Source organism: Panthera pardus, unplaced genomic scaffold (genome assembly GCF_024362965.1).
Source record: "Panthera pardus isolate Hobbes unplaced genomic scaffold, ASM2436296v1 HiC_scaffold_24, whole genome shotgun sequence".
Classification (NCBI taxonomy): domain Eukaryota; kingdom Metazoa; phylum Chordata; class Mammalia; order Carnivora; family Felidae; genus Panthera; species Panthera pardus.
In genome coordinates, this window is record NW_026526810.1 from 60,009,014 (window position 1) to 60,032,640 (window position 23,627).

General features: G+C 37.6%; 1 protein-coding gene across 4 annotated transcripts in view; it reads left to right on the forward strand.

The window, feature by feature from the left end:
• DPH6 (diphthamine biosynthesis 6) overlaps positions 1-23,627 on the forward strand; it is a 439,826-nt gene that overhangs the window by 320,344 nt on the left and 95,855 nt on the right. Inside the window, exons 13-14 of one of the 4 annotated variants that reach the window (XR_008417122.1) lie at positions 12,225-12,350; positions 13,921-14,343. The exons of the other annotated variants lie outside the window; for them this stretch is intronic. The gene's annotated coding sequence lies outside the window, so the exon portion shown is untranslated. Of the gene's footprint in view, positions 1-12,224; positions 12,351-13,920; positions 14,344-23,627 lie in introns of those variants that run through there. 4 annotated transcript variants of the gene reach the window in all.

The following is a 23,627-nucleotide window of genomic DNA, read 5'->3' on the forward strand; positions in this document are numbered from 1 at the left end:
GGGAGAGAGAGAATCCTAAGCAGGCTCCATGCTGAACGTGGGATCCCATGACCCTGGGACCATGACCTGAGCTGAAATGAAGAGTCAGACTCAGTCGCTCAACCACCCAGGTGCCCCTATAATTCCATGATCTTTAATATTTTCTCCACTCAGACATTTTCATGTGAAAACTGTCATTTATATGGCAGGAGCTACTACCTGAAAAGGTTCGTCACTATTTGCAACTCTACCTTCTACCTTCTAGGCAGTAATCAGCCTGAAGTGGGTTTTTTTTGGTTTTTGGTTTTTGTTTTTTGTTTTTGTTTTTTGTTGTTTTTTTTTTTTTTTTTTTACTAAAAACAATTCTATTTCTTGTGGCTGCATACTAGGCTGCTCTTTCACCTAATGTCATAGTCATCCACAGTTAATTCCATATTGCTCTAGGCTCTGCTTCAGTAGTGATTTAAAGCATTTCTCTGCCTTCCTGTTTGGAAATATCACACTTCAGAACATTCTACTCCAGTGTGCTCAGTACCCTGCTGTTGTCTCTTCCTCATACATGACCAGTAGGCAGAAATTGTGTTTTGATGAGCATCCCTTCAGTCCCGTTGGTGTGGTTTCTCTCAAGGACTTTATAGTTACTACTCTTTTCTTGTCACTTGATTTTCAAGTCCGATGACAAGTAACCCAAGTAAAATTATTCCAGAAGGTAGATATAATGTTAGCAACTGTCCATGTTTTCTAGCCTGTAAAATATTAGAGAGCATAATTTTTTTTAGTTAATTTTTTTTGGTGGGTGGGTTTTCCTGCCACATTAGAGATGCGTTTTCTACATATGTGTCTTCTCTTTCAATTCAGTTCTATTCTTAATCAATTTCTAATAAAACCTAAAGGCAGAATTCTCTGGAAGTTTTCAGTTCCATATTTCCATACTGAAACTGTCCATAGGATCTATGCTGGCGATTGCTAAGAGAGCTCAGTTGATTTTAGTTATTGAAGCTGCACAGTAAAATGCTGATACCACAAAGTGACCCACAGTCTTGTGTCACCTGAAGGTATACACAAGTCTCGGGTCACTGTTGCCATGACTTCCAACATTACCTACAATCTATTGAGTTTGAAGAATTAACCCAGATTTTGAAATGCATGATCCAATTGATATCAACTGTTGGGAGTTGAGTGTGAAGGTGCTCAAAAATGTTTGCATGAAAGGAGACATGTCAGGAAACCCACTTATCCTTTTACAATGGAAAAAGGAAGATATAAGTGACTTTTTTTAGGTCAGCTTCTTCATACTCTAATGATCCTCTTGACCTTACCATTTGAATTTTCATGAAATGGGCAAGTTTAGCCCCCGCTTGTAGGTTTAGCTCTGCTTCAGGCTTTGAAGCCAATGCTATTACTTTTCAGAAGAAAGATTAGGAGTTTATTTTAGCAGCTTCGAACACTCAGAATGTGCGTTCCCTCTCTCCCAGTAATTACACTTCTAAGTTTCTTTTTCTTTCTCTGAAAGATTTAGAGTAGCTTTCCTGGAACACTGTTAATGTCATTCTTTTAAAAGCATCGTGTCTATCAGACTTGGCTGAATGAATCCATTGCAAAAACTAAATCTACACTAACACAGCAAACAAACACACGGCATCAGTTTTTAGAGTAATTTATAGAGTTGTAAGACTATGCAGATAAATTTATTGATTGTTACATGCAGATCTGTTGCAGTTTTATTTATTGGAAATTCCATGAATTGGATTCTACAATGTATCTTCACTTTTCTGGAAAAAAAAAAATATATGTCCTAACAATCTATCCTAGACATCCAGAACTTAGCAGGTGATTTCATATTAATGATTTGTCTCTCCAACAGTGTTTTTGACACATCTAGGCACTACTTATAGTCCCAGGAATGTATTCTATTTTCTAGGAGAGTATTTTTTAAGTAAAACCTTGCTAATATTCACATCTGTAGGCTCCTCAATTTGGTAGATAATGCTGTTTCCTAAAAGATGGATCTATTTTAACACTGCTCTATGAGGAAGAATTCCTATTTTAATAATTTGAGATTGTGTTTTTTCCAACAGAACTCATTTGCATTTAGTTTATATCATGATCAGTGTATTACTTCGATCCATATGCAGCTTTCTTTTATCAGTTATGCAACAAATATTTTTAATGAATGTTAGATATGGCATGATATTTCAAGGAAGTTTAACTTGAGCAATTACTGATTTCATGCAGTAATTTTGGGGCCTCTGTTTGTCAAGAAGGTAATATTTTTAAAAGGATAAAATGACTTTATAATCTATAATTATTTTCCTATCAATTACATTTTTTATAGTCTCCTGATTAGCTGGCACTTGGTGCTTAACTTTACATTTTAGCTCTGCAGGGTCCTTTTAGACATTATTATTGCAAAGAAAAATCAAAACTCAAAGTGAATTCTTAGTTTTGTACTCGAAGCAATAGAGGTGCACTTGCTGAAACTGCAGCGAAGCATTGTGCAGTGGAACTAACTCACAGCTTGGTGCCCAGTCCCCGCTGAGAAGGAAATGTACGGGAACTGGCAGAGTTTTACTACATCTGCTCCCTGCTGCTAATGAGCTTTAACCTGTTTCATTCTTATTATGCTTACTGTTTAGATATTTTGCTTGCAAAATTAATTCTTTAGCTGGGAGAACACATGAAAGAGGATATGATTTGTAAAGTAGGGCTGTTTAAAAATTAAAAGGTATCAGCAAGGGACATTAAAGGCTATAATGAGTGATATGGTTACTTAATATCAATTCAAGGGCAGACGCTCAGGTGGTAAGGCTGGAGTTGTTTCTCAGCTTCTGGAGTTGTTTCTCAGCTTCCGTTCTTTCTGTAACGTGGGCTACAGCCTCCAGGAGGTACAGTTGCTGTTTTGCATGGGGCATCTACACCAATATATTTATATTGGTGTTATATATAGATACATATATATATAATTTTTATATATTTATTGTTTATATATATTTATATTGGTGTTTTAATATATAGATCTCTATTTATCAAAGAGATGTAATGGTAGTTTTTGCTTTGAAAGCTTCCTTGGTTCTCTAAAAGGTGCCAAAGTTTTAGTGATGTGTAACGTCTGAAAACAATCAGGTTTCAGCAACCACATTTTATTATGCCCAAGAACTAACGTGCTACCTGTTCCTAACTGCATATAACCTATTCCTGATCACTTAAACAGGAAGAACAAGAAGAACTCAAAGGGTAAATAGGCCTGAGACTATTCTTAATGAAATAATAATGATGTCATTTGGGTAGCCATAGACTATTTAATTTGCTATTTAAATTGCTTTCACACATTCCTTTGTTCCTTACCTTAAACTTCCAAGATAATCATACAGGTATTGTCCGTTTTATAGATGTAAGAATGGAAACCTGCAAATGCATGTCATTTATCATAACCAGATGAAAATTGTCCATGGGTCAGCATAAATCTGTGCACATACTATTGATGGGGACTGGGATCCTCATCTTTAGATTTGCAGAATCATCCTCAACCACTCTCATTGTCGACTTTGTCAGTAATAAGCCCACAAAGCTATCTGCTTCTTGAATAGAAGCCAAATGTATTGGATTTTCAGCCAAAATTGCACGTTACTTTTGGTAATGATATGGTTTGAAACATTCTGCAAAGAAAAGCAGGTTGCTCTACTACAGTGTTTCTCAAACTTTTACTCTTGAAAATAAGGGAAAAAATGTTTGCAAATGTCCAGTTTGGGTCTGTATTATTTTTAGTATAACGTTACTTGTACACGTAAAATTACAAAACAGTCTATGAACTCCTTTAACTACAGCTCTTATCACTCATACAACCAAAACAAATGTAAAGGTGAAAGAAAAATCAACCTACAAGGCCGACACAACTGTAATTGAAAGCATCACACTATTGTGACATTACTGTGATTTTAGTCACAAGTATATACATCTTTATTTAGAAGGATAATCACTTTAATGATCCTAACACTGATTAATACAGAAATATTGTTAAACAAAGAAATTGTAGAGCTTATTGTATATTTACTTCTCTGCACTGCTAATGAGCTGCTGCTGCAAAAAAAAAAAATATTTGAAAAGTAGGGCTCACGTAATGGATCTCCTGATCAGATAAATGCTGACTCCTATGGTATAAGCCCTTTCGTGGCTGGTGTAGCTATACCACATGACATGTAGTGACTCATTTCTCCCACTATTTTTCTCAATATGAACCACTGTAAAACCTTCTTCTGAGCAGAATGTCATATCATTTGGCCTCTACTTGGCACAAGGGCATCATTTATATATTAGTCCATCTAGGTTCTTTCCCTGTTAGTGTAAGACAGTTAAAGTAGTACATTACTCCACTGCAATATAATTTCCTGATGTCAAATCATAATCTCAATTTATTACATAAGTTAAGAAACTAAAATCTTACTCTATTAAAATATCTTTAATGGTGAATTTTTACTACAAAGCCAAGTTCAGTCATAGCTGACGGAAGACTGTGAGGGCAGTAATAATGAATGCAAGAACTGCAGGATGTAGGGTCCGTGTTTGCATAAGTTGGTGCCAAATGAATACTTTAACCGTTAGGTGCTTTACATGATTGCTGGCATCAACACAATGTAAACATGGCCATAAATATGTGTGGCAATGCCACATAAAAGATGATCATCTAAACAAATCTAAAAATGCTCTCTATTATTCTCATGATGACCTTGGGACAGGAATTAGTGTTACCCCATTTTACAGAATAGGAAATGGGAAAGTGAAATGCCTGCCCTGAGATCACACGGCCAGTAAGTGGTGCAGCCAAGAGTCAAGCACTTGTTGTCTGGCTAGTATCAGTGATCTTGATCATTGGCAGTGACAATTGAGAGAACAGTAACATCCACACAACTACATTCATTAGTCACTTAAATGCACATGCCTATTTTGCTAGATAGGCAATGGAAAATATAGAGGAATGGATTTTTTTTTCTTTTTTTAAGTTTATTTATTGTGAGAGAGAGTGTGTAGAGGTGGGGCAGAGAGAGAGGGAGCTAGAGAGAACTGGAAGCAGGCTCCACACTGTCAGTGCGAGGAGCCCAATGTGGGGCTTGAACTCATGAACCCTTGAGATCATGACCTGAGCTGAGATCAAGAGTCAGACATTGAATTGACTGAGCCCCCCTGGTGCCCCAGGAATGGAATTTTTAAAATTACTTTCATTGCCTACTTTATTATAGGCACAAGTAATATATATATATTAAAATGTATTACTAAAATATTGATTTGAAAGGGTAAAATTAATTTTTTTCAAGAAAAAAATTGGTAAATTTATTATTTGGCTAATCAGGCATTATAAAAGTCATTGAGAAATATAAATATATGTGTGTGTGTGTGTGTGTGTGTGTGTGTATATATATATATATATATATATATATATATATACTATGTGTATGTGTGTATGCTGAAAGCAAGTGTCCTATTTCAGAGGGTAACCAAAAATGAAAGGAGCCTCTGAGGTTTCTTAAATTAATTGTAAATTAGAGGAGTTTGCTTTTGAATATATTTTAAAGTCTTTCTCGAGACTACCACTTTTTAAATTCATTCATTTATTAACTTATTTATTCATTCATCCGACATCAATTTATTTTTTTAAATAACTTTTTTCTGATTATAATAGTAATGCATATTCATTAAATAAATTTGGAAAATCCATTACCATGCACAGCAGGGAATAAAAATCCCTCTTTTCTGTCTACCCAAAGCTAATATTTTGGTTCATTTCTTTTTAAAGATATCCCAGATGTGGTTGGGCCCCTTAGGCAGCCTTGAATTTTGCCCCTGAGCAGGAGTCAACACTCTGTCACTTCCCCTCAAAGCAAACCTACCTACCTTAACAAAGTGTAAGAGAAAAATGAAAATTTTGCTGAAGTTTTCAGGAGGAGGCAAAGGAGAAGGCTACAATGCATATTGCACAGAAAAACTGAATAAAAATTCCCCATTAGACATCTGGGTTCTTCTCCCTATTAATTGCCAGCTGCCTTAATTCCTTGTCCATCACTAGCCCTGCTGCACAGAGCTGGCCCTGTCCTCGGCTCTGGCCTCTCTTCTTTCTGTGTCTTCACGCAGTAAATAAAGGGTCCATTTTAGCATCCTCTACCTTTATAGGCTAGCAGGGGCTTGCAAAAAACCCATGGAGTTTTTTCTTAGATAATTTTGTCCTGTCTCATTCAGATATGTATGCATGTGTATATATATGTGTGTATATAAACCTGCACACACATGTTACATATGCATTTTATTAATATCATACCTACTAGACTTGGAACTCTTTTCCTCCCACATATTTTGTTTTCCCTCAAATGTTCAAAACACAGTTTCGTAGTTGCATAATTTCATTATAGGATAGACCCTAATGTGTTTGGCTAATACTCTATTATTGGATATTTTGATTGCTAGCAGTTTTTGCTATTACATATAACACTATGATAAAAATCCTGTATAACTCCAGATGTTTTCTTTGTGGACATCTCTAATTATTTTCTTAGACAAAATTTCTGAATTTAGGATTTCAGGGTCAAATTGAATGAGCATTTTGGAATTTGATATACATTGCCCTTTAGCATGAAAGCTTGACTGAGCACCTACTGGGTACCAGGCACCATGCTACCTGCTGAGGATTCAAAAATACGTAACATATCAAAAAGCTTGCAGTTAGCCGTTTGCTTCAATTAGATGGTAGGCCTCTGCTACTTTCCCTAAAAAGTGTATTTGAATTTCTATTGGTGGTATGATTGAGAAGTTCCTGGCTTGGACCTAAATTTATTTTTTAACTATATATTGCCCAAAAAAGCCTTTCTAAGTTTTGAAGCCAACCAAAAACTTCCACGTAAAATATTTGTCTTCATATTAAATTGTGGGTATATTCAATAGTTATCATTTTACCCCCAAAATGTGTTTAATAAGGAAAAGATAATTGCTTCATATTTATGAATTGAAAGTTATTTTAATTTGGTGTTGAAGAGGAAACTTGTTGATATAAATGTTATATATCAAAACTACCGTTTCAAAACTTGATTACAAATGAACATCTATTAAACCCATGGCTTTGAAGTCTCAGCAGAAATTTACTTACCACCTCTTTTCTCCTTATGGCTGGCCACCACGGACATTTACAGGCCGTTCTCAGGATTACCCGAATGAAAAGGACATGAGGGAGGGTAGACAGAAATGCATTAACCTTCTGGGAATGGCTGAATGGCAGTGACTTCCCAGATTTGCAGAATAGCAACATAAATTGGCAAATACAAATACATTTGACCCTATGAATAGAACTTTAAGCCAAATAGTCATCAACGCCATTTTTAGGCATAATTGTGTACTGTATGTTGTTGTCTGTAATCATGTGTCTTACAAATGCAGAGGGACAGTAGCCACTTCTGTATTTCACATGTCACATGAAGAACACTATGGCTTCAACTTGGTAGTTAAAATAGTCTATTGTATGCAATAAGGCTTCTAAATAATCCAAATGACAACGGACTCCTTAAAAGACCTTAAAATTGCCGAATACTATATGATAAGGAATTCTGAAAGGTTGGGAAAGACAGACCATGGAAACGAAACACAATAACCAAGCTTTTAGATGCCCCTCCTTTTCCTTTATTTCCAATTTTAGATGATTACGTGCTCCTCACTTCACTAAGGGTGACAACACTTTTCTTAGGCCTAAATTGGAGATAGTTATTTTAAAAATACCTACAACACATAGTAGTAAGAGTATGGATAAACACAGATTTAATTTCAACAGCTATATCACAACGATTATACACAATATCTTACATTTTGAAAAGGCTTACCAAACAAAAACAAAAACAAAACAAAACACCCAAAGTGTGGGTGCTGTGTATACACAGTGGCTTACACATAAGGATTATCATTTACTCTCTGGAAATGAACTCCATCTTGGCCCTAAATTCTTATATTTCTACACAGAGTTGAAATGCCAGCTGAAAGCATTCCGAAATTTAAAGTAACTGACTTAACAACCTCAGACAAAGAGAACATGTCTGAAAGTTTGTCTCAATGTTTGACTTGACCTAAGAGAGTCTCTCTGGGACTTATTTTCTAAACAGTACCCTAGCACCTTGGGCCAGCAAAATGGCCTTTAAGCTTGAATGAACAGGGTATTTTTTTTCCTCTAGTTCAAAGCTTCACTATTTCATCTTTTCAAACTCTTTTACTGCACTCAGTAAGGAATTATATTGACAAGGGTAGAATTTATCTCCTAGAGGAGAATGCTATGCTTCTGTTAAGTGCTAATATAACATTTATGTGTTGGTGCCTTAATAACAGCCCCAGCTCACCTAATGAAAGTTGAAAGCAAACAGTACTCTCTGAGATTTTATTATGACTGAAGTGACTGCAATTTGAGGCAAATTATCTCTATTTTTGTTCCCATATCAAAAACAGAGATGCTAAAGCAATTGCTACATGTTTGGTATGGAATTAGGTTCCACTCTCTCATTAATCTACAAGGAAGAGCATTTTTCATGTAAACAGCTCACGAGGGTCAGAGAGAAGAGCTGTTTCTGTGAAAAATGCTTGTCAATAACTTTGTGAGTGAATTTTGAAATAAAGTGCCTGTAACCTGTCATTATTCCTTCCTCTCAAAGTCGAGAGTGAGTGGATGAAAATTGAGTATGTGAATTGAAAGCAGGTTGAGTGTTATGGCCTTATCGACTTCAGGTAAAATGACTGTTTTAACTTGTTATTATTTTTCCATTCAGAGGTCAGGCAAGGTACAGTATTACCAGCATAGACTGCAGTGTAAGCAAATTGGTATACAAAAAGGCTATTACCCACACTCACAAAGCAGAGGAAAGTATAAGTCACTAGTATCAAGTGGACTCGTGATCTCTACAAAAACAAAACACACCAACAGTGTTTGGAAAAAGAATAGCATAGGCATAGAAGTATAAAGCACCTAGGAAGCAGAAAATATAAACCTGTTTAAATAAAGGTGCATATGTTTAGAAGGCAGATAAGAAATATACATGTTCCTGACCATTTTTAAAAATCATGTTTTGATCATATTTGTTTTGCAAAAGAATTATGGGACTTGAATGCTAAATGTTAGATACGCCAACTCTACATGTCACCTTAAATTTTTTCATGCCTAAGATCATCTTAAAAGTAATTAGCTTCTGATTTTTCAAGTCCATCTGATGTATTCTTATCAAAAGCAAAATACTGCTGTGGTCTTCCTTTTCGCTATAGAAAAAAAATCAATGAGACTTCAAAACATCAAAAACCCTTTTCTTGTCTTCTAGATGTTTATTTCTAATTCTGAAGGATGGCTTAAGAGTTTAGTGTGGCTGTTTTAGGTTTGCAAGAAAAATATCTTTCCCTCAAGTAATCTCAGGCCCATTGAAAGCATATATTTAATACTATTGTTCAGTTTATTCTTCTGTTTCAGAAGACTAGTCGGTGTTTTTGTCTTTCAGACAGATTCTTAGAGACTCTGTTATAGACTCTGTTGGTCAGAAAATGAGCAGATTGGCCTAGACATTAAAAGAGGTGATAGATAGGCTTGATTAAAACCAAGTTAAGGGAAAGAAAGGGTTACATGTAATTTTGAAGACATGTTTCTGTGTCTATTCATGAAATTCCCATGTCATGTAAAAAGTCAGGTTCTTTTACTTCTGAACTATTATTTTGGCTTCAGAATAATTATATTGACCTAGATAAAGGAAATATATTGACATTTCTTTGTTTCACGCTTGCTAGTCTATTCATGTCTTTAAACATTTACTGATTGGACACTGTGCTAATCAGAATAATACAAAAACTTCAGGAGAGCCCTCCTTCATCTAGTAAGCAAGAGAGTCAGGAAGATAGTGAGATAGGTTGCCATGCTAACGCTGGAAGAATGAAAGCTCGTGGAGGCAAGGATCTTTTTCTGCTTCTGATCAGCAACCTCACCTACCTCCCAAACTATTACTGGGCACACAGCAGACACCTAACAGATATTTGTTGGATGTTGAAGAGATATGATTGGGCCTCATGCAGTGCATTTAAGAGACTGTGGGAAATTCAGCAAAGACCTTCCCAGTGAAAGAGAGGTCTAACGTCCTGGAATGATTAAGCCAGGCAGAGTTGAAGCAAGGCCTTCTGTATCAAGGGAGCAGAGAATTCCAAAGATTAAGTCGGAATACAGAGTTGGATGAACAGCTGTTAATTGTAGATGGTCCCAGGAATGAGGGGTGGGGCATGCACAGTTGATTGAGATAAATAAGGCCAGATCCTGAAGGGCCTTGTAGGCCACACTAAGGAACTTAAATGTTAGATCAAAAGCCACTAAGTAATAATATTAATCATGCAGAGTCTTAAAAAAAAAAAAAGGCAGATATATTTTAGAAAGAAATGACATTAGCTGAAGTGTGGCAAATGGATTGAAAAAGAAGACTGAAAATGAGTAAGGAGAACCATTAGGAGGCTTCACAGAAATCTAAGCAACATAAATGACAGTGGCCTAAATTAAGGTAAACGTAAAGAGGCAGAAAGAATGGGCCTATTTAAGTGATTTTTTTTTTTTAATTTTTTTTTTCAACATTTTTTATTTATTTTTGGGACAGAGAGAGACAGAGCATGAACGGGGGAGGGGCAGAGAGAGAGGGAGACACAGAATCGGAAACAGGCTCCAGGCTCTGAGCCATCAGCCCAGAGCCTGACGCGGGGCTCGAACTCACGGACCGCGAGATCGTGACCTGGCTGAAGTCGGACGCTTAACCGACTGCGCTACCCAGGCGCCCCTATTTAAGTGATTTTAAGGGGTTAGAGATGACAAGACTTAGTGGCTACTTGGAATGACATTGGGAGAAGTTCCTAAGGAAGACACAGAGACAAGGATGAGGTGCAGTTCTCCAGCCTGGGGAAACCAAGTGGATAAATGCCATTTCCTAAGATGAGGAAGATGTGTTTGGTAGGGAAAGTGGTAACTTTATTTTTGGACTCCTCCCTGTAGTCTCAGACTAGATGTACACAAATCCATTACAAATGGATGAAACAAATCTAAATACCTACATAGTAATTATGAGCATACTTTCCTTACATACAAAACAAATCTCATTGTTCAATATAAAAATATTCTTCTTTCCTCATAAGAGTCTTTTTGAAATGTAAAGGTATACAAAAAGCACTTGTTTCTAAGAGTTAAATTATTGTCATGACCCTGAACTGGTATAGTCAGTGAAAAGCATGACACCACCAACTAAGTCAGCACAGATGATGTGCTGTACCTTTTTGAGTTATATGTATCTACATAGATAAATACACTTCAATATGTTCGCATTCACGTTGGGTGACATACTGAAGTAACAAGTTGGATTGAATATATATGCTCACATATGTTTCTAAGCATAATTTTTTTCTTACCTTTTCTCTCTTGTTCTACTGAAGACATTAAAGTGAAGTTGCAAAAACTATTCAGATCGCACAAGTACATTAAAATGTTCATAACTTGGGGCACCTCTGTGGCTCAGTCAGTTAAGCATCCGACTTTGGCTCAAGTCATGATCTCACAGTTCATGAGTTTGAGCCCCGCGTCAGGTTCTGTGCTGACAGCTCGGAGACTGGAGCCTGCTTTGGATTCTGTGTCTCCCTTTCTCACTCTGCATCTCCCACATTCATGCTCTGTCTCTCTGTCTCTCAAGAATTAATAAACGTTAAAATTTTTTTTTAAAAAAAAAGGTTCATAACTTATATTGGTAATTATGAGCAATGCCTATTAATTAATTACGAGCTGGTAAACTGAAACACCTCATATATCCCCTGTATTTCAACCAATTTCCATTTATTACATAATTATTTAATTTGCTAAAAATTTACTGAAGTATGCATACGTAAACCTAATAAAGTTTCTGAAATCCTAGAAGATCCATTCTGACGTTACATCCTGCTTGTGTTCTTTTATTCTGGGAAGAACACAAGTGTCATGGCAATTCCAATGACACAGGTCATATCCTGGTGGTAGCGGCAGTTCCCCATCTCCCCAGAGATGCTGTAATTGAGTGGCACATCATTGCAGTGGTGGACGAACCATTTAGAAGGAAGTATTTTGCTTTGAAGACAATACTGAGGGTTTTCAAATTGAGTGTGAAGTGGTGGCATCCAGTTCTGCATCAAGTACCTCAATTTCCATTTCCTTAAAGGTGGACATCGCTGTCTATTTCCGCACCTGATTTAAACAGGACACTAGAAGACCTTATGGCTATGCTTCTAGAAGCAAGAAGTCTCTGAAGACAGCCAAACCGCACCCCTGTGTTTTAGAAGATTCTATAGAAAAGACAGCATTCATGCCAAAGTACTACAGGCAGGTAAGGTTGCTATTAGAAAGCTGACAGGAAGTACAGACTGTGGAATCACATCATCTGTGCCTGTCAGAGAGAGAAGTAGAATAACCTGAGCAGTGCAGGAGGCTTTGCCCCCATCCACTCGGCGAGAGAGTGGGAGACAGGAGTCCACCATTTCTGCTGCTCACCTCGCTTGTCTTATACCCTTTGTGTGAACCTTCACTACCCTATGAGTGATTGAAAGTGTTTAAAGAAATTTACTGGAGGGGGGGGGGGGCCCTTGGATGGCTAAGTGGGTTAATCGTCCAGCTCTTGATCTTGGCTCAGGTCATGGTCTCAAGGTTTGTGAGATCGAGCCCCACATCGGGCTCTTTGATGACAGCACAGAGCCTGCTTGGGATTCTCTCTCCCCCCACCTCTCTCAACATAAATAAACAAACTTAAAAAAAGTTTTTTAAAGCAATTTATTTTTTTTCAACCGTATAACCCTCTTTATTATATTCTAAGCCATGTTGCACGCATTAGACATTTATACATACATATTGTGAATAAGTTTTGTGTACACAGTACCATAAACACCACGCTTCGGAGATGCCCTGCAGTGCTCAGACCCACCCACTGTAAATCTGACTCCACGGTACACACACACACATCAGCGAGAGTCAAAACCTCACTCCCCAAACCAGCTCTGACTCAAAGGGGAGCTCTGCCGCTCATGTTCCAAAAGCATTTTACCAAAAGGGCTTTGGTTCATCCTCCCGAAAGAGAAATGCACCAGTGTGCACTTAGTATCTATCACCTTGTGGCTGGCTACCAAAGCAAGGGGTTTGGCAAACGTGCCAAGTGAACCAAAAGGCACATTTCATTTTCATGCAGCAAGTCGTGCTCAAGAGTCCAAACTCAAAGCCTGGCAACTGGCTCATTTCCAGCCCGAACAGCCATGGGGAGTTCTCGCCTGTCACAGGCAGATGAAAGTTTTGGTTCTCATTGGGCCAGCCTCATGAAAATAGGACAGACAGAATTTGATTCAGAACAATCAATCCCGATCTGAAGTACTCTTCCTTATCGTATTAGCCTAAATGGTGTACAAAGCCCCTCAGTGGGTTTTAAAATGCAGTTGTGCCTCAGGCCTTGCCATAGGTGCATTTTAATCCAATATTTGCAAATTGAATTGTGCTTTGAACATTTTATGGAAGTGAGCTTTTAAAGTGCATCATTTCTTGTATCAGATATTTCTAAAGTAAAGTGAATACCTCCTCATCTATCTTTTAGTTTATTTTTTTTAGTTTATTTATTTATTTTGAGAGAGACTGAGACAGCGTGAGTAAGAGAGAGGCAGAGACCAAGGGAGACAGAGAATCCCAAGCAGGCTCCACTCTCTCAGCACGGAGCCTGACGTGAAGCTCCAACCCACAAAACCCTGAGATCATGACCTGAGCTGAAACCAAGAGTCTGACGCTTAACTGACGGAGCCACCCAGGCTCCCCTATCTTTTAATTTAAATACAAATTTTAATATACTGAATCTGTCTAAAGCCAGAACCTTTCTAAAGCTTACTTCTCTTTGGGGCTGTTGGTGATTATTTTTGTTGCAGACTAAACAGAATTATGACAATTGTGTCACACCGACCCTGTGGTGCTCTTTTCTTTATATTATGAGGAAGAGAGCAAGCCACAGGCGACTCTGGCCACCATCCAGTGATCAGTCACCTGACCCTTGAGTGGATAGTTATGCATAGAATCCGTGTTATCTGAGTTCAGGTTCAATGTCCTTTTCACTGCTCCACTGACTGCTGCAAGAAGAGAAGAACAGGTATATGAGAACTAGATAAAGAACTACTTTCCCATGTCACTAGGAAGCCTGTCAGTGGCTTTGAAACTGGCTCCTAAAGGGAAAAACAGAAACTCTACTAATAAACTCAGTGCCTAATGAGCATCAACAAATCTTTTTGCAGCCTTGGTATTTTCTATCATTTAATCTTTTGTGAAATAAAAGGCACCATCATGGCCATACCATACCACCTTGTGACAACTTTACTTTTAGGGAGATACTACATATGTCTTTATAAAAATAATTCTGGAATATCTCTTTGTACCTGTATGCTAGTATTAAGGGTCAGAGTCTGTGCATTCACATTTTTTATGAATATGAATATAAAATATTAGTTCATCTGTAATAATTTAATAATGTAAAAGATGATGCTCTAAGATCGCAGTATCCTATTTTTTTCCCCACTTAACCTAAAGCAATACTAGAAGGAAATTCAACTTGACATTCTTTAACACATTTAAAACATAAACTAAAGAAGGCAATGAAAATGTAGCAAAGAATAAGCTCCTTTCATTTACGAGGGAAGGAATAAGCATAGAGCCTGACAGAATCTGGTGGTTTTTCTACAAGGACTAGTTTTAAAGAAAAAAAAAATCAACCTGGTAAAATGTATTTCCTTTCTGCAACATGCCTATTTGATTGCTGACAGTCCATTCTTTGAATAAATTATATTCATTCTGTTTGAAAAAGAAATTTAACATGTATTTAAATAGTGCAGTTTTGTGAGGGAGGAGCTAGGCCCATGTGTGTTCAGCTAATGGCACTGGGTGCAGAATGAGTCATCATGGATTTTATTTATTCATTCATCCTTAGATCCTTTTAAAAGTCTCCAAGGCCCTAATGACCATCATCATTATCATCAGCAAAAACTGCTTTCTGGAGAAAAGGCAATAGGCATTAAATTTAGAGGCAGCATTAAATGATCAGTAAAAAAGACCTGAAATAGTATCACACGCATATTCCTGGACACAAGATGCTGAAAGTTTATTTATAATCACCAGTCAGGCGATCTTCTTTATGAAGTTTGTGACTGAGATGTTCTCTTCTCCTTTACAAGGCAACATCTTTTGGCTCAGGAGAAAATAAAGTATAGGCCAGTTCTCACTCAACCATTGTTAAACATTGGAAGTCAAAGGCATCAGTCATAAGAAGGTACTAAATTATTTAAAAAAAAAAATTGGGAGCGCCTGGGTGGCCCAGTCGTTTTGGCGTCCGACTTCGGCTCAGGTCATAATCTCACAGTCCATGAGTTCGAGCCCTGCGTCGGGCTTTGTGCTGACAGCTCAGAGCCTGGAGCCTGTTTCAGATTCTGTGTCTCCCTCTCTCTCTGACCCTCCCCCCTTCATGTTCTGTCTCTCTCTGTCTCAAAAATAAATAAATGTTAAAAAAAAATTTTTTAAATAAAAAAATAAAATAAAAAATTTAAGAATGATCAGGATCAAAACTTAATTTCAAGCATTTCTCTTACCTTACAGTTCCTTGCATGTAATATAGACTGTCCAGTGAGTGGATGAAAAACTATCATTGAGAAGGGTTTTGAACTAAACCCTCTGAAATCCTGTCTCAGAGGTGCTTTACATATCCCATAGTCACTCAGTGAACACAGCATGGGCTTTATCTTCTCTGCACAACCTCGAGAAACAATTAGAACTAGATTTGCAAGGCCAAGTTCCACTCATCTGGGAACACCTGGTGGCATCTAGAAGTATGGGAGAGGTGGTACCTGTAACCAATCCAAAGGGTTACACCTGGCAGTGGCCATCTCCTTCCTTTGCCCACAGTTCCCTCACAATTTGGACAGGGGATGCAGTTCAGGAGTCATCAGGAATAGATGTCCGAGTCTTTTTGTGGAAACATTGTAGGTGAACGCAAAGTGTTCAGAATTTGGCACAAGGCTGTTAGAGATCATTGCTACAAATGATCCATTTTCTTAAACTCTCTGAGTTTAGGAGCTGTGGGATTTCTGATTTTGAAGCGGTCAGTCAGGCATTGGAACTTTCTGCTTTGTAAAAACAAAAACAAAACCACCACCAACGGACATAAAATCCCATTATGGAACAAAAGGAGTACCATACAGTGTAAAATGTAACTTTGGTTATATTTGTCAACTACTGTTGACAAATTTTCCAATTCTATGAATGCGGTGTTTTGGTTTTTTGTTTTTGTTTTTTTTTTTTTTAATGTGGTCAGACTGCTCTTTATCAAGAGTGACATATCTTTTTGAAAACAACGGGCAATTTCTCCAAAGCCTCATGTCCTTCTCTGCAAAAAGGTAATGCTAATTAGCCTTGTCCACATGTAGGGTGCTGCTTGGTGATCAACTGAGACAGTGTAAGTGAAAGTGCTTTTAAGTATTGTACCAATGCAAGGTGTTGCTCTTGTGTTTGCCGAGATACCTAGTGGCTTTAAAAAGGGTATAATCAAGGTTTCATCTCTGTCACATCCTGTAATAAATTGGCTTTTGTTTGCTCCGAAATTTAAAAGCCAAGTTTAAAGATATGTCTAGTTTTATTGTTGATCTTTATAAATAGATTTCCCTAAGGCAGGCATATACTAAAATAGGAAGAGAATCCACTTCTATGGACACTCTTAACTCATCTACCTCCTCAGTACTTCTAAAAAAAACAGAAAATATTTCCTTCCTTGATCAGAATCTTCTTTCGTTTGCCTTTTGCAAAATGCTTATTTCCCTCGAGTTCCTTCTTCCTGCTGCTTGAGTGACAGGATTTTCAACTTCCAGGACGTCCTGCCCCCTCCCTTAACAGAGCACACTGACCAGTCCCTCCTCCCAGCTGGCAGACTTGTGATAGGGTTCCCTTTGGGAAAAGAGTTCTACATTTTGACACTTTTCAAAATTCTTTTTGTGGTGATTCTTAGCATCCAAGTCTAAGCAGTACTTTTTTTATTTTTTTTAAGAACTGTGAACAAAGCATGGTTGGGGTTTCTTTTTGCATTCTTCTTGTTGCACTGCTGCATCATTATCATATTGTGTGTGTGTGTTTTGTTGTGGTCGGTTGAGGGTTTTTGTACCAACTCCCAGGAATAAACCATTGTCATGTTTTTAACTCTATAAAATGTCAATGGAGGCACAGGTGCGATGTTGTAATTCTGAGACGAATGGTTTTGAACCAGAAAGATCATTCTTAATTATTGCTTTCCAAAGCAAAAGAATGCTGTGCCTTGTTATCAATTTTAGCATGTATATTAAGAGACCCAGCATATAGATGTTCTCATAATTATGTTTTGACAATAATTTGATTGTTTTGTTACCATAAGACCCCAAATTATTTGAGAGGAGATGTATAATAGTTGAACTTTGTAGATACAGAATTGTACTGATCTGTGGGAGTTTCTGAAAAATTCACAGATCTCTAAACCTTGTGTACTCTACAGAGTTGTGAAGTGAAGTTGAAGTTCTGAACTTTAGGTTGAACAGAATTATAAGCTAAGATCAGCTGGCTGAGCAGATGTGCATCTTCGAATTACTGATCATGACTTAACTAAACCTGTTTAAGTGAATTAAAGGTTTTAGCACTGTCTGCTGCTAAAACAACTCCTGGGCTCCACATTTGCTCTGTTTCACCATTCTAGGAGCCAAAGACTCTAATCCTCAAAACACATGAAGTTGAGTGCTGGCAAATTCAATTTCATACAGAATCTACAAGTATATTTTTATACAGAACTGAAATTAATCATGTGGAATAACTTCAATTTCAATATCTGTAGTTATGAAACTTGAAATGATAGAAATCAGAAAGTCTCTATTGTTACTGCTATGCTTGAAGGCTTCTCCACTGATCCTCCCCACCTTGGCAAAATTTTGTGTTTGTTTAATTTTTCTTCGTAAAATTAATTTTAGTTTCCTACAAGTAAATCAAAGGATGTTTTCTGCCAGAGTGACCATATACCAACATAGGAATTCAATTTTATTAATATCTATTGGGACACAAAGATTAATAAGACAAAATCTCTGCTCACTAACAATATGTCTTAGAATAAAGAGGGGATTGGTAATGAAGGGGTTAGACTGAGGGCTCAAGACAGTTTGTGTGGCTTTATTTGGGTGATCCTAACAATCCTAAATGTTAATCTAGAAAAGAGCCTATAGAACATTTCTTTATCAGCCATTCTTTTACCTACAGTTGGGATAGACACCACTTAGGAGAAAATCGTATGTATGTAGTAAACTCAACAAACGGGTGAATTTGGGGGGAAGGGATAGTCTTATTCCACTATAAAATAGAGGGGTCGGTCTCTTTTCTAAAAGTTTCATTGTTAAGGTCATTTAAATAGCAAATGCATATAGGGGCACTAGCATAGAATTAATTTTGCAACAATTCAATTTAATTCAATTTTCCAGAAGTAATAGCACATAAGACCAAAGCCTAGAATGGCGACGGCTACGGAGTGAACGTTTTGTAGTAAGAGGACATCTTTCAAAGGTTCACTTATTTGGTTGGCGTTATTAGCTGTTAAATTGACAATACACTTGATCACCTCAGCCAAAGCCAAAGGATGGATATGAGGCACGGGGTGAAAATATGGCATATGACCCTCCTATAATTTGGCTTTTCTCCCTGCCCACAAAAATACTACATTATGATTGAAAACAGAATATGGGCAATGAACCATTTTTATACCAAACTGTTAATTTAAGATGAATACGTTAAAAAAAAAAAAACTGGGAAACAGTTGCTGACTGCATAGAGGAGGAAATTTCACTGCTGATTCTTACAGTTTTTTGTTAAGAAAGCAATGATTTTGCCAAGTTTCATAGTTCAGGCATCAGAACTCTGCTGCTGTTCCAAAAAATAAAAATAAATAATAACTAGTTAAATTAGTGTTTGGGGAAATGAATTAGATTGTAATGTATGCAAGCAATTAAGCAACACTGACTTGATTCACTGTGATGTCTAAAATGGCATTTTAAAAAATGAAAGTAGCTAAATTTGGCCCTGATAAAATATATAGCAGCAATGGGTTAGGAATTTTGCAGTTTTGCCCAAAGAGTCCAATCAAACAACCCATATATTAGGTGGCTGTTAACATGCTGGCAGCTGAATTTTTTACATCAGTTTCCAAGGTTGCACAGTAATTACATCTACTGTGAGTCACTTTTGCAGCATATTTCATAAAACTTTTACAGGTTTGCTGGGAAGGGATTATTCAAAGTCACCTTTTATAGATTCTGCCATGAATATTAGACAGTTCTTTAAAAATGTTAGTGTTTACCACTTACATGGCTTCTGGTTTAAGCGTAGCTGGCATTTGAGGGTTTAGTATAGTATACGAGTGGAGCTTCCTTTTCTGTGTAGACCTTCTGTTCCCTAGCATTGCTAGTTTATGTTCCCACTGAGCTGCTGCCAGAACAAAATAAATCCAGTTGCCTTTTGCTGCTCAAGGCCAACCTAGCAACCATGGAAAAAAATGAGTCGTTCTGAGCATTTGTCCTAGGATGTCATTGGCGGGTGGCGATGTGCAGTTTCATGACCAATACAGTCCACAAAGGGTTTGCTCATTTGAACGGCTGACTAATTTAGATTTAATATTTTGGAGCTTGCTCCTTATTCTTATTCCCAATTATATCCAGCCAGTGCCCAGAGATGTATTTAAGACTGTGATTGGATAAACTACTTAGCATAACTTTTAGATCCCCTGCTTATTAAATCAAATATGTTTTATTTAGTTTATTCCATTTACCTCAGTATATTTTCACACCTGAGTGAAAAGTCCTGGTTGTTTCTTAAAATTAATATTTTAAGCATATCTTATTTTATTTCAGGGACGTTATGAAATTCATTATAAAATATAAAGGCCAGTGAAGAAATATGATGAGATATTACAATTTGGGATTGGTGCATGATCTTACTGAGGGGTGATGTCAGTCTTGGAATTTGGGATGGAAGAAAATAAATGGCAGTAAAGCTGGGGTCCTACGCAAAGCTAAAAGCCAAGAGAAAGGGAGCAAACTGGTCTTCTCTGCTGGAGTCATTAGCAGCCTCAACACAGTCCAAATAAGATGTGGTAACTATAGTTCTGACGGTATGGGGGTGAGAAGATTATGGGTGGCACAGTAGAACCAACTTCTCTTTCAGTCTGCTGCTCACTTAAGGATCCAAAAAGCACATGTAATTTTCTGTGCTCTGCTTTCTGTACTTCATCATCATTGCTGTAAGCATGGTTGTAAGCTGTGCTGATACCTCCCACTTTGCCACTTTCAAATCCTCTTGATTTACAAAGAACTGGCCCTGGCTCTTGTGCCATCTGTTCAGGGGTTTTTCCCCCTTCGAAGAACACATTTTTCGAAAACAGACTTCAGACCTTAAAATGTATAAATAGCAATTTCTGTACCTTCGGAAAAACATCTAAAAACTTCATTCATTCAACACATATATGTTGAGTATCTGCTCTTTAGTGGGGGTTCTTCTAGGCATTGGGGATCCAGTGGTAAACAAGACAAAGAACTTGGAGCTTACATTCTGATGGAAGAGAAAGTTGATAAAAGAAATAAATTATTGTAAATGCAATAGTGATAAATACATCAGGACAAGAAAGAAAGCAGGATGGTGACTATTTTAGACACAATGCTCAAGAGAAACCTTTGTGAAGAGGTGCCCTTTGAACAAAGACCTAGATGAAGTGAGGGAGTGAACACCGCAACACTCTGGGAGAAGAGTGTTTCAGAAGGAACAACTGTTGCAAAGGCCCCAAGGCAAGAGGAAGACTGGCACATTTAGAAGCAGCAAATATAGCCAGACCAAAGAAATAAACAAAAAAATTGGGAGGGAAATAGGGTGGAGATACAAACAGTGCCTCTATTTTAAAGGACCTTGAGGTTACAGTCAGGTCACTGGATTTCATTCTGAATGCCCTGGGGTACCACAAAATTTGTAGGCAGAGGAAGTAACATTTTCTGACTTTTCCTTCTAAAAGCTATCTCTGGCTGCTGTGTGGAGGATATTGGGTTGAGGGCAGGGATGAGGATACGGAAGAGTGGAAACAAGAAAACCCACTAGAAAATTTTGCAAAAGTATAAACTAGAAATATAAGTGTCTCGGGAAATGTTGCTGAATCCAAGATTCAGGATATATTTTGAAAAAGAAAGACCTGACAGGATTTGTTGGTGAATTTGGATGAGGAATGCAGGAGAGAGTCAAGGATGCCCCTGGCTCTTAGTCTGAGCAAGTGGATACATACTTGTGTCACTTATCAAATGGCGTAGCCTGGGGAGGAGCAGGCTGGAAGGCAAAGCTGTATTAATCAGCTCAGGCTGCCATAACAAAATACTATAGACGGGGCTTAAATGATAGAAACGTATTTCTCAAAGTTCTACAGGCTGGGAAGTCTAAGATCAAAGTGCCAGCTGATTCCATTTCTGGAGAGAGCCCTCTTCCTGGCTCACAGATGGCTGGCTGCCTTCTCGCTGTGTCCTCACATGGTAGGAAGAGAAAATAAGCATTCTAGTGTCTCTTAAAAGAGCACTAATTCCATTAGACTGGGGCCCCGCCCTCATGATATCATGTAACTATAATTACCTCCAAATACCCCTTTTCCAAACATTATCAGATTGGGATATAGGAGTTCAATGTATTAATTTCATGGGGAGGGACACAAACATGCAGTCCCTAAAAGGGAGGTATGGTTTTGGTCATTTTCCTGCTTTTCTTTACTGCAGATGTAGATGAATCTATCCATCATTCGAGTGAAGATGAGCAGACAGACACATGAGTGTAGATCTTGGGGAGTGTTTGAAGACGGATAAAAATTGGGAAGGCCTCCAGCATTTTGATTCTAAACCACAAAAGAAATGAAAATACCTAAGAGAGTTGGAGGCAAAGAAAAAGGATGAAGGACTAGGACTCTGTTTAGAAATGAAAAAGTTGTTGGTTTCAGCAACAGAGGCTAAGAAGAAGAGGTCTCTGAGTTAACAGCAATGCTAACCAGAATATACTATCTCAGAAACCAAAGAAAGAACATGTTTCAAGAAAGGTAGACAGCTTAACTGTGTCAAATTCTGTTCGTTAGTCAAATAAGATGAAAACGAAGAACTCACCATTGGATTTAGCTGGATGGAGAATTCTGGGGATCCCAACAAGAGTGGCTTCTGCGGGGCAATGGAGAAAACAGCCTGAATGGAGTGGGTTTGGGATAAAAAGAAGTGAAAGAGGTGGATATGAAAAGTATAGACACAGAAGGCTTTTGAAGATTTTACTGCAAACAAAAACAAAGAAATGGTACGATGGGTAGAGGGGATGTATGGTCTAGAGAGAAGTATTTTATTAATTAGAGATACTACAGTCTGTATTTATGCTGATTGGATTGATCCAGTAGAAAAGTAGAAACTTAAGATATAAGATAAAGGTAGGATCATGGTAGAAGTGAAGTCCTGGAATGGTCCAGAGGAAATGGGATCCTTGTGCAAGTAAAGAGGTCAGCCTTCCCTGGGACCAGGCTCCCCAGTGTAAAGGAAGAGAAGGCAGAGGCAGATTTTTTAGTGGGAAGATGAAGCAATCCTCTTCTGCCTTCTCAAGTTTGAATTTAAGAGGCAGGATCATTAGCTGGGAGTGAAGAGGAGGGAGAAGTGTTAGAAGTTGGAGGACAAAGGAAAGAGTGCGAGTGTAAGAAGTATCAGCCAGCACTTTTTCCCAGCCACCTGTACTGTTTGGTGTGGGCAGCAAGTAGGTGGAGTTGGACTTTAAGAGGATTAGGGTTTTGCTTGGTGAATAAGACAGAAGCAGGGAGAAAGGATTTTTAAAACATCATTTCCAGTCATCTTGAGCTAAAACCAATTTCCCTAACTCAAACCCATTGTGTATGCTGGTGTGTAGGCGTTCAATTTTTTAATTTGTCATGCCAAAACTAAAAACTCAACATCTGAAGAGTAGCTTTCCCAACATAAGTACTATAATTTCTTCTATCTCTCACTTACTTAATTCAACTTGAGGACTCTATTTTTTACATTCCTTTTACCAATTTTTCTTATATAATATGTAATAGCATAAGTTGTAGAGAAATAATTATGGATGTTATTAGCATTGGTACTTTTGAGGTTCAAAACAACTTGTTGTAAGAATGTTTAGAAAAATATGCTATTCACACAAGGAGGTTTATTTTAAATGATTCAGATTATATTTAGTGCATGCCTAGAACTCCATTATTCTATGAAAACCACAAGTAAATTTAGTTTTATTGAGAGTCATGGTAAAGGTAGCAATTCAAATACCGATCAAACAAACCCAAGAAAAAGTTCAATCAAGATATAAAAAGCAGAGATCTTAGTCCATTTGAAATGTAGACTTTTGGTCTCACCCCCCGCTCGCTTTTTTAAAAATTTCTGCCCTTCTGTGTCCTGTAGAGAGGAGTCCAGATGCAGACTGGGAACATATAAACAAATAATTGGATACTGTAGAAGTACAGAAAACAAGAGAGTATCACAACTGGAGCCTAGGCAATGTCACATACACTCTTTTC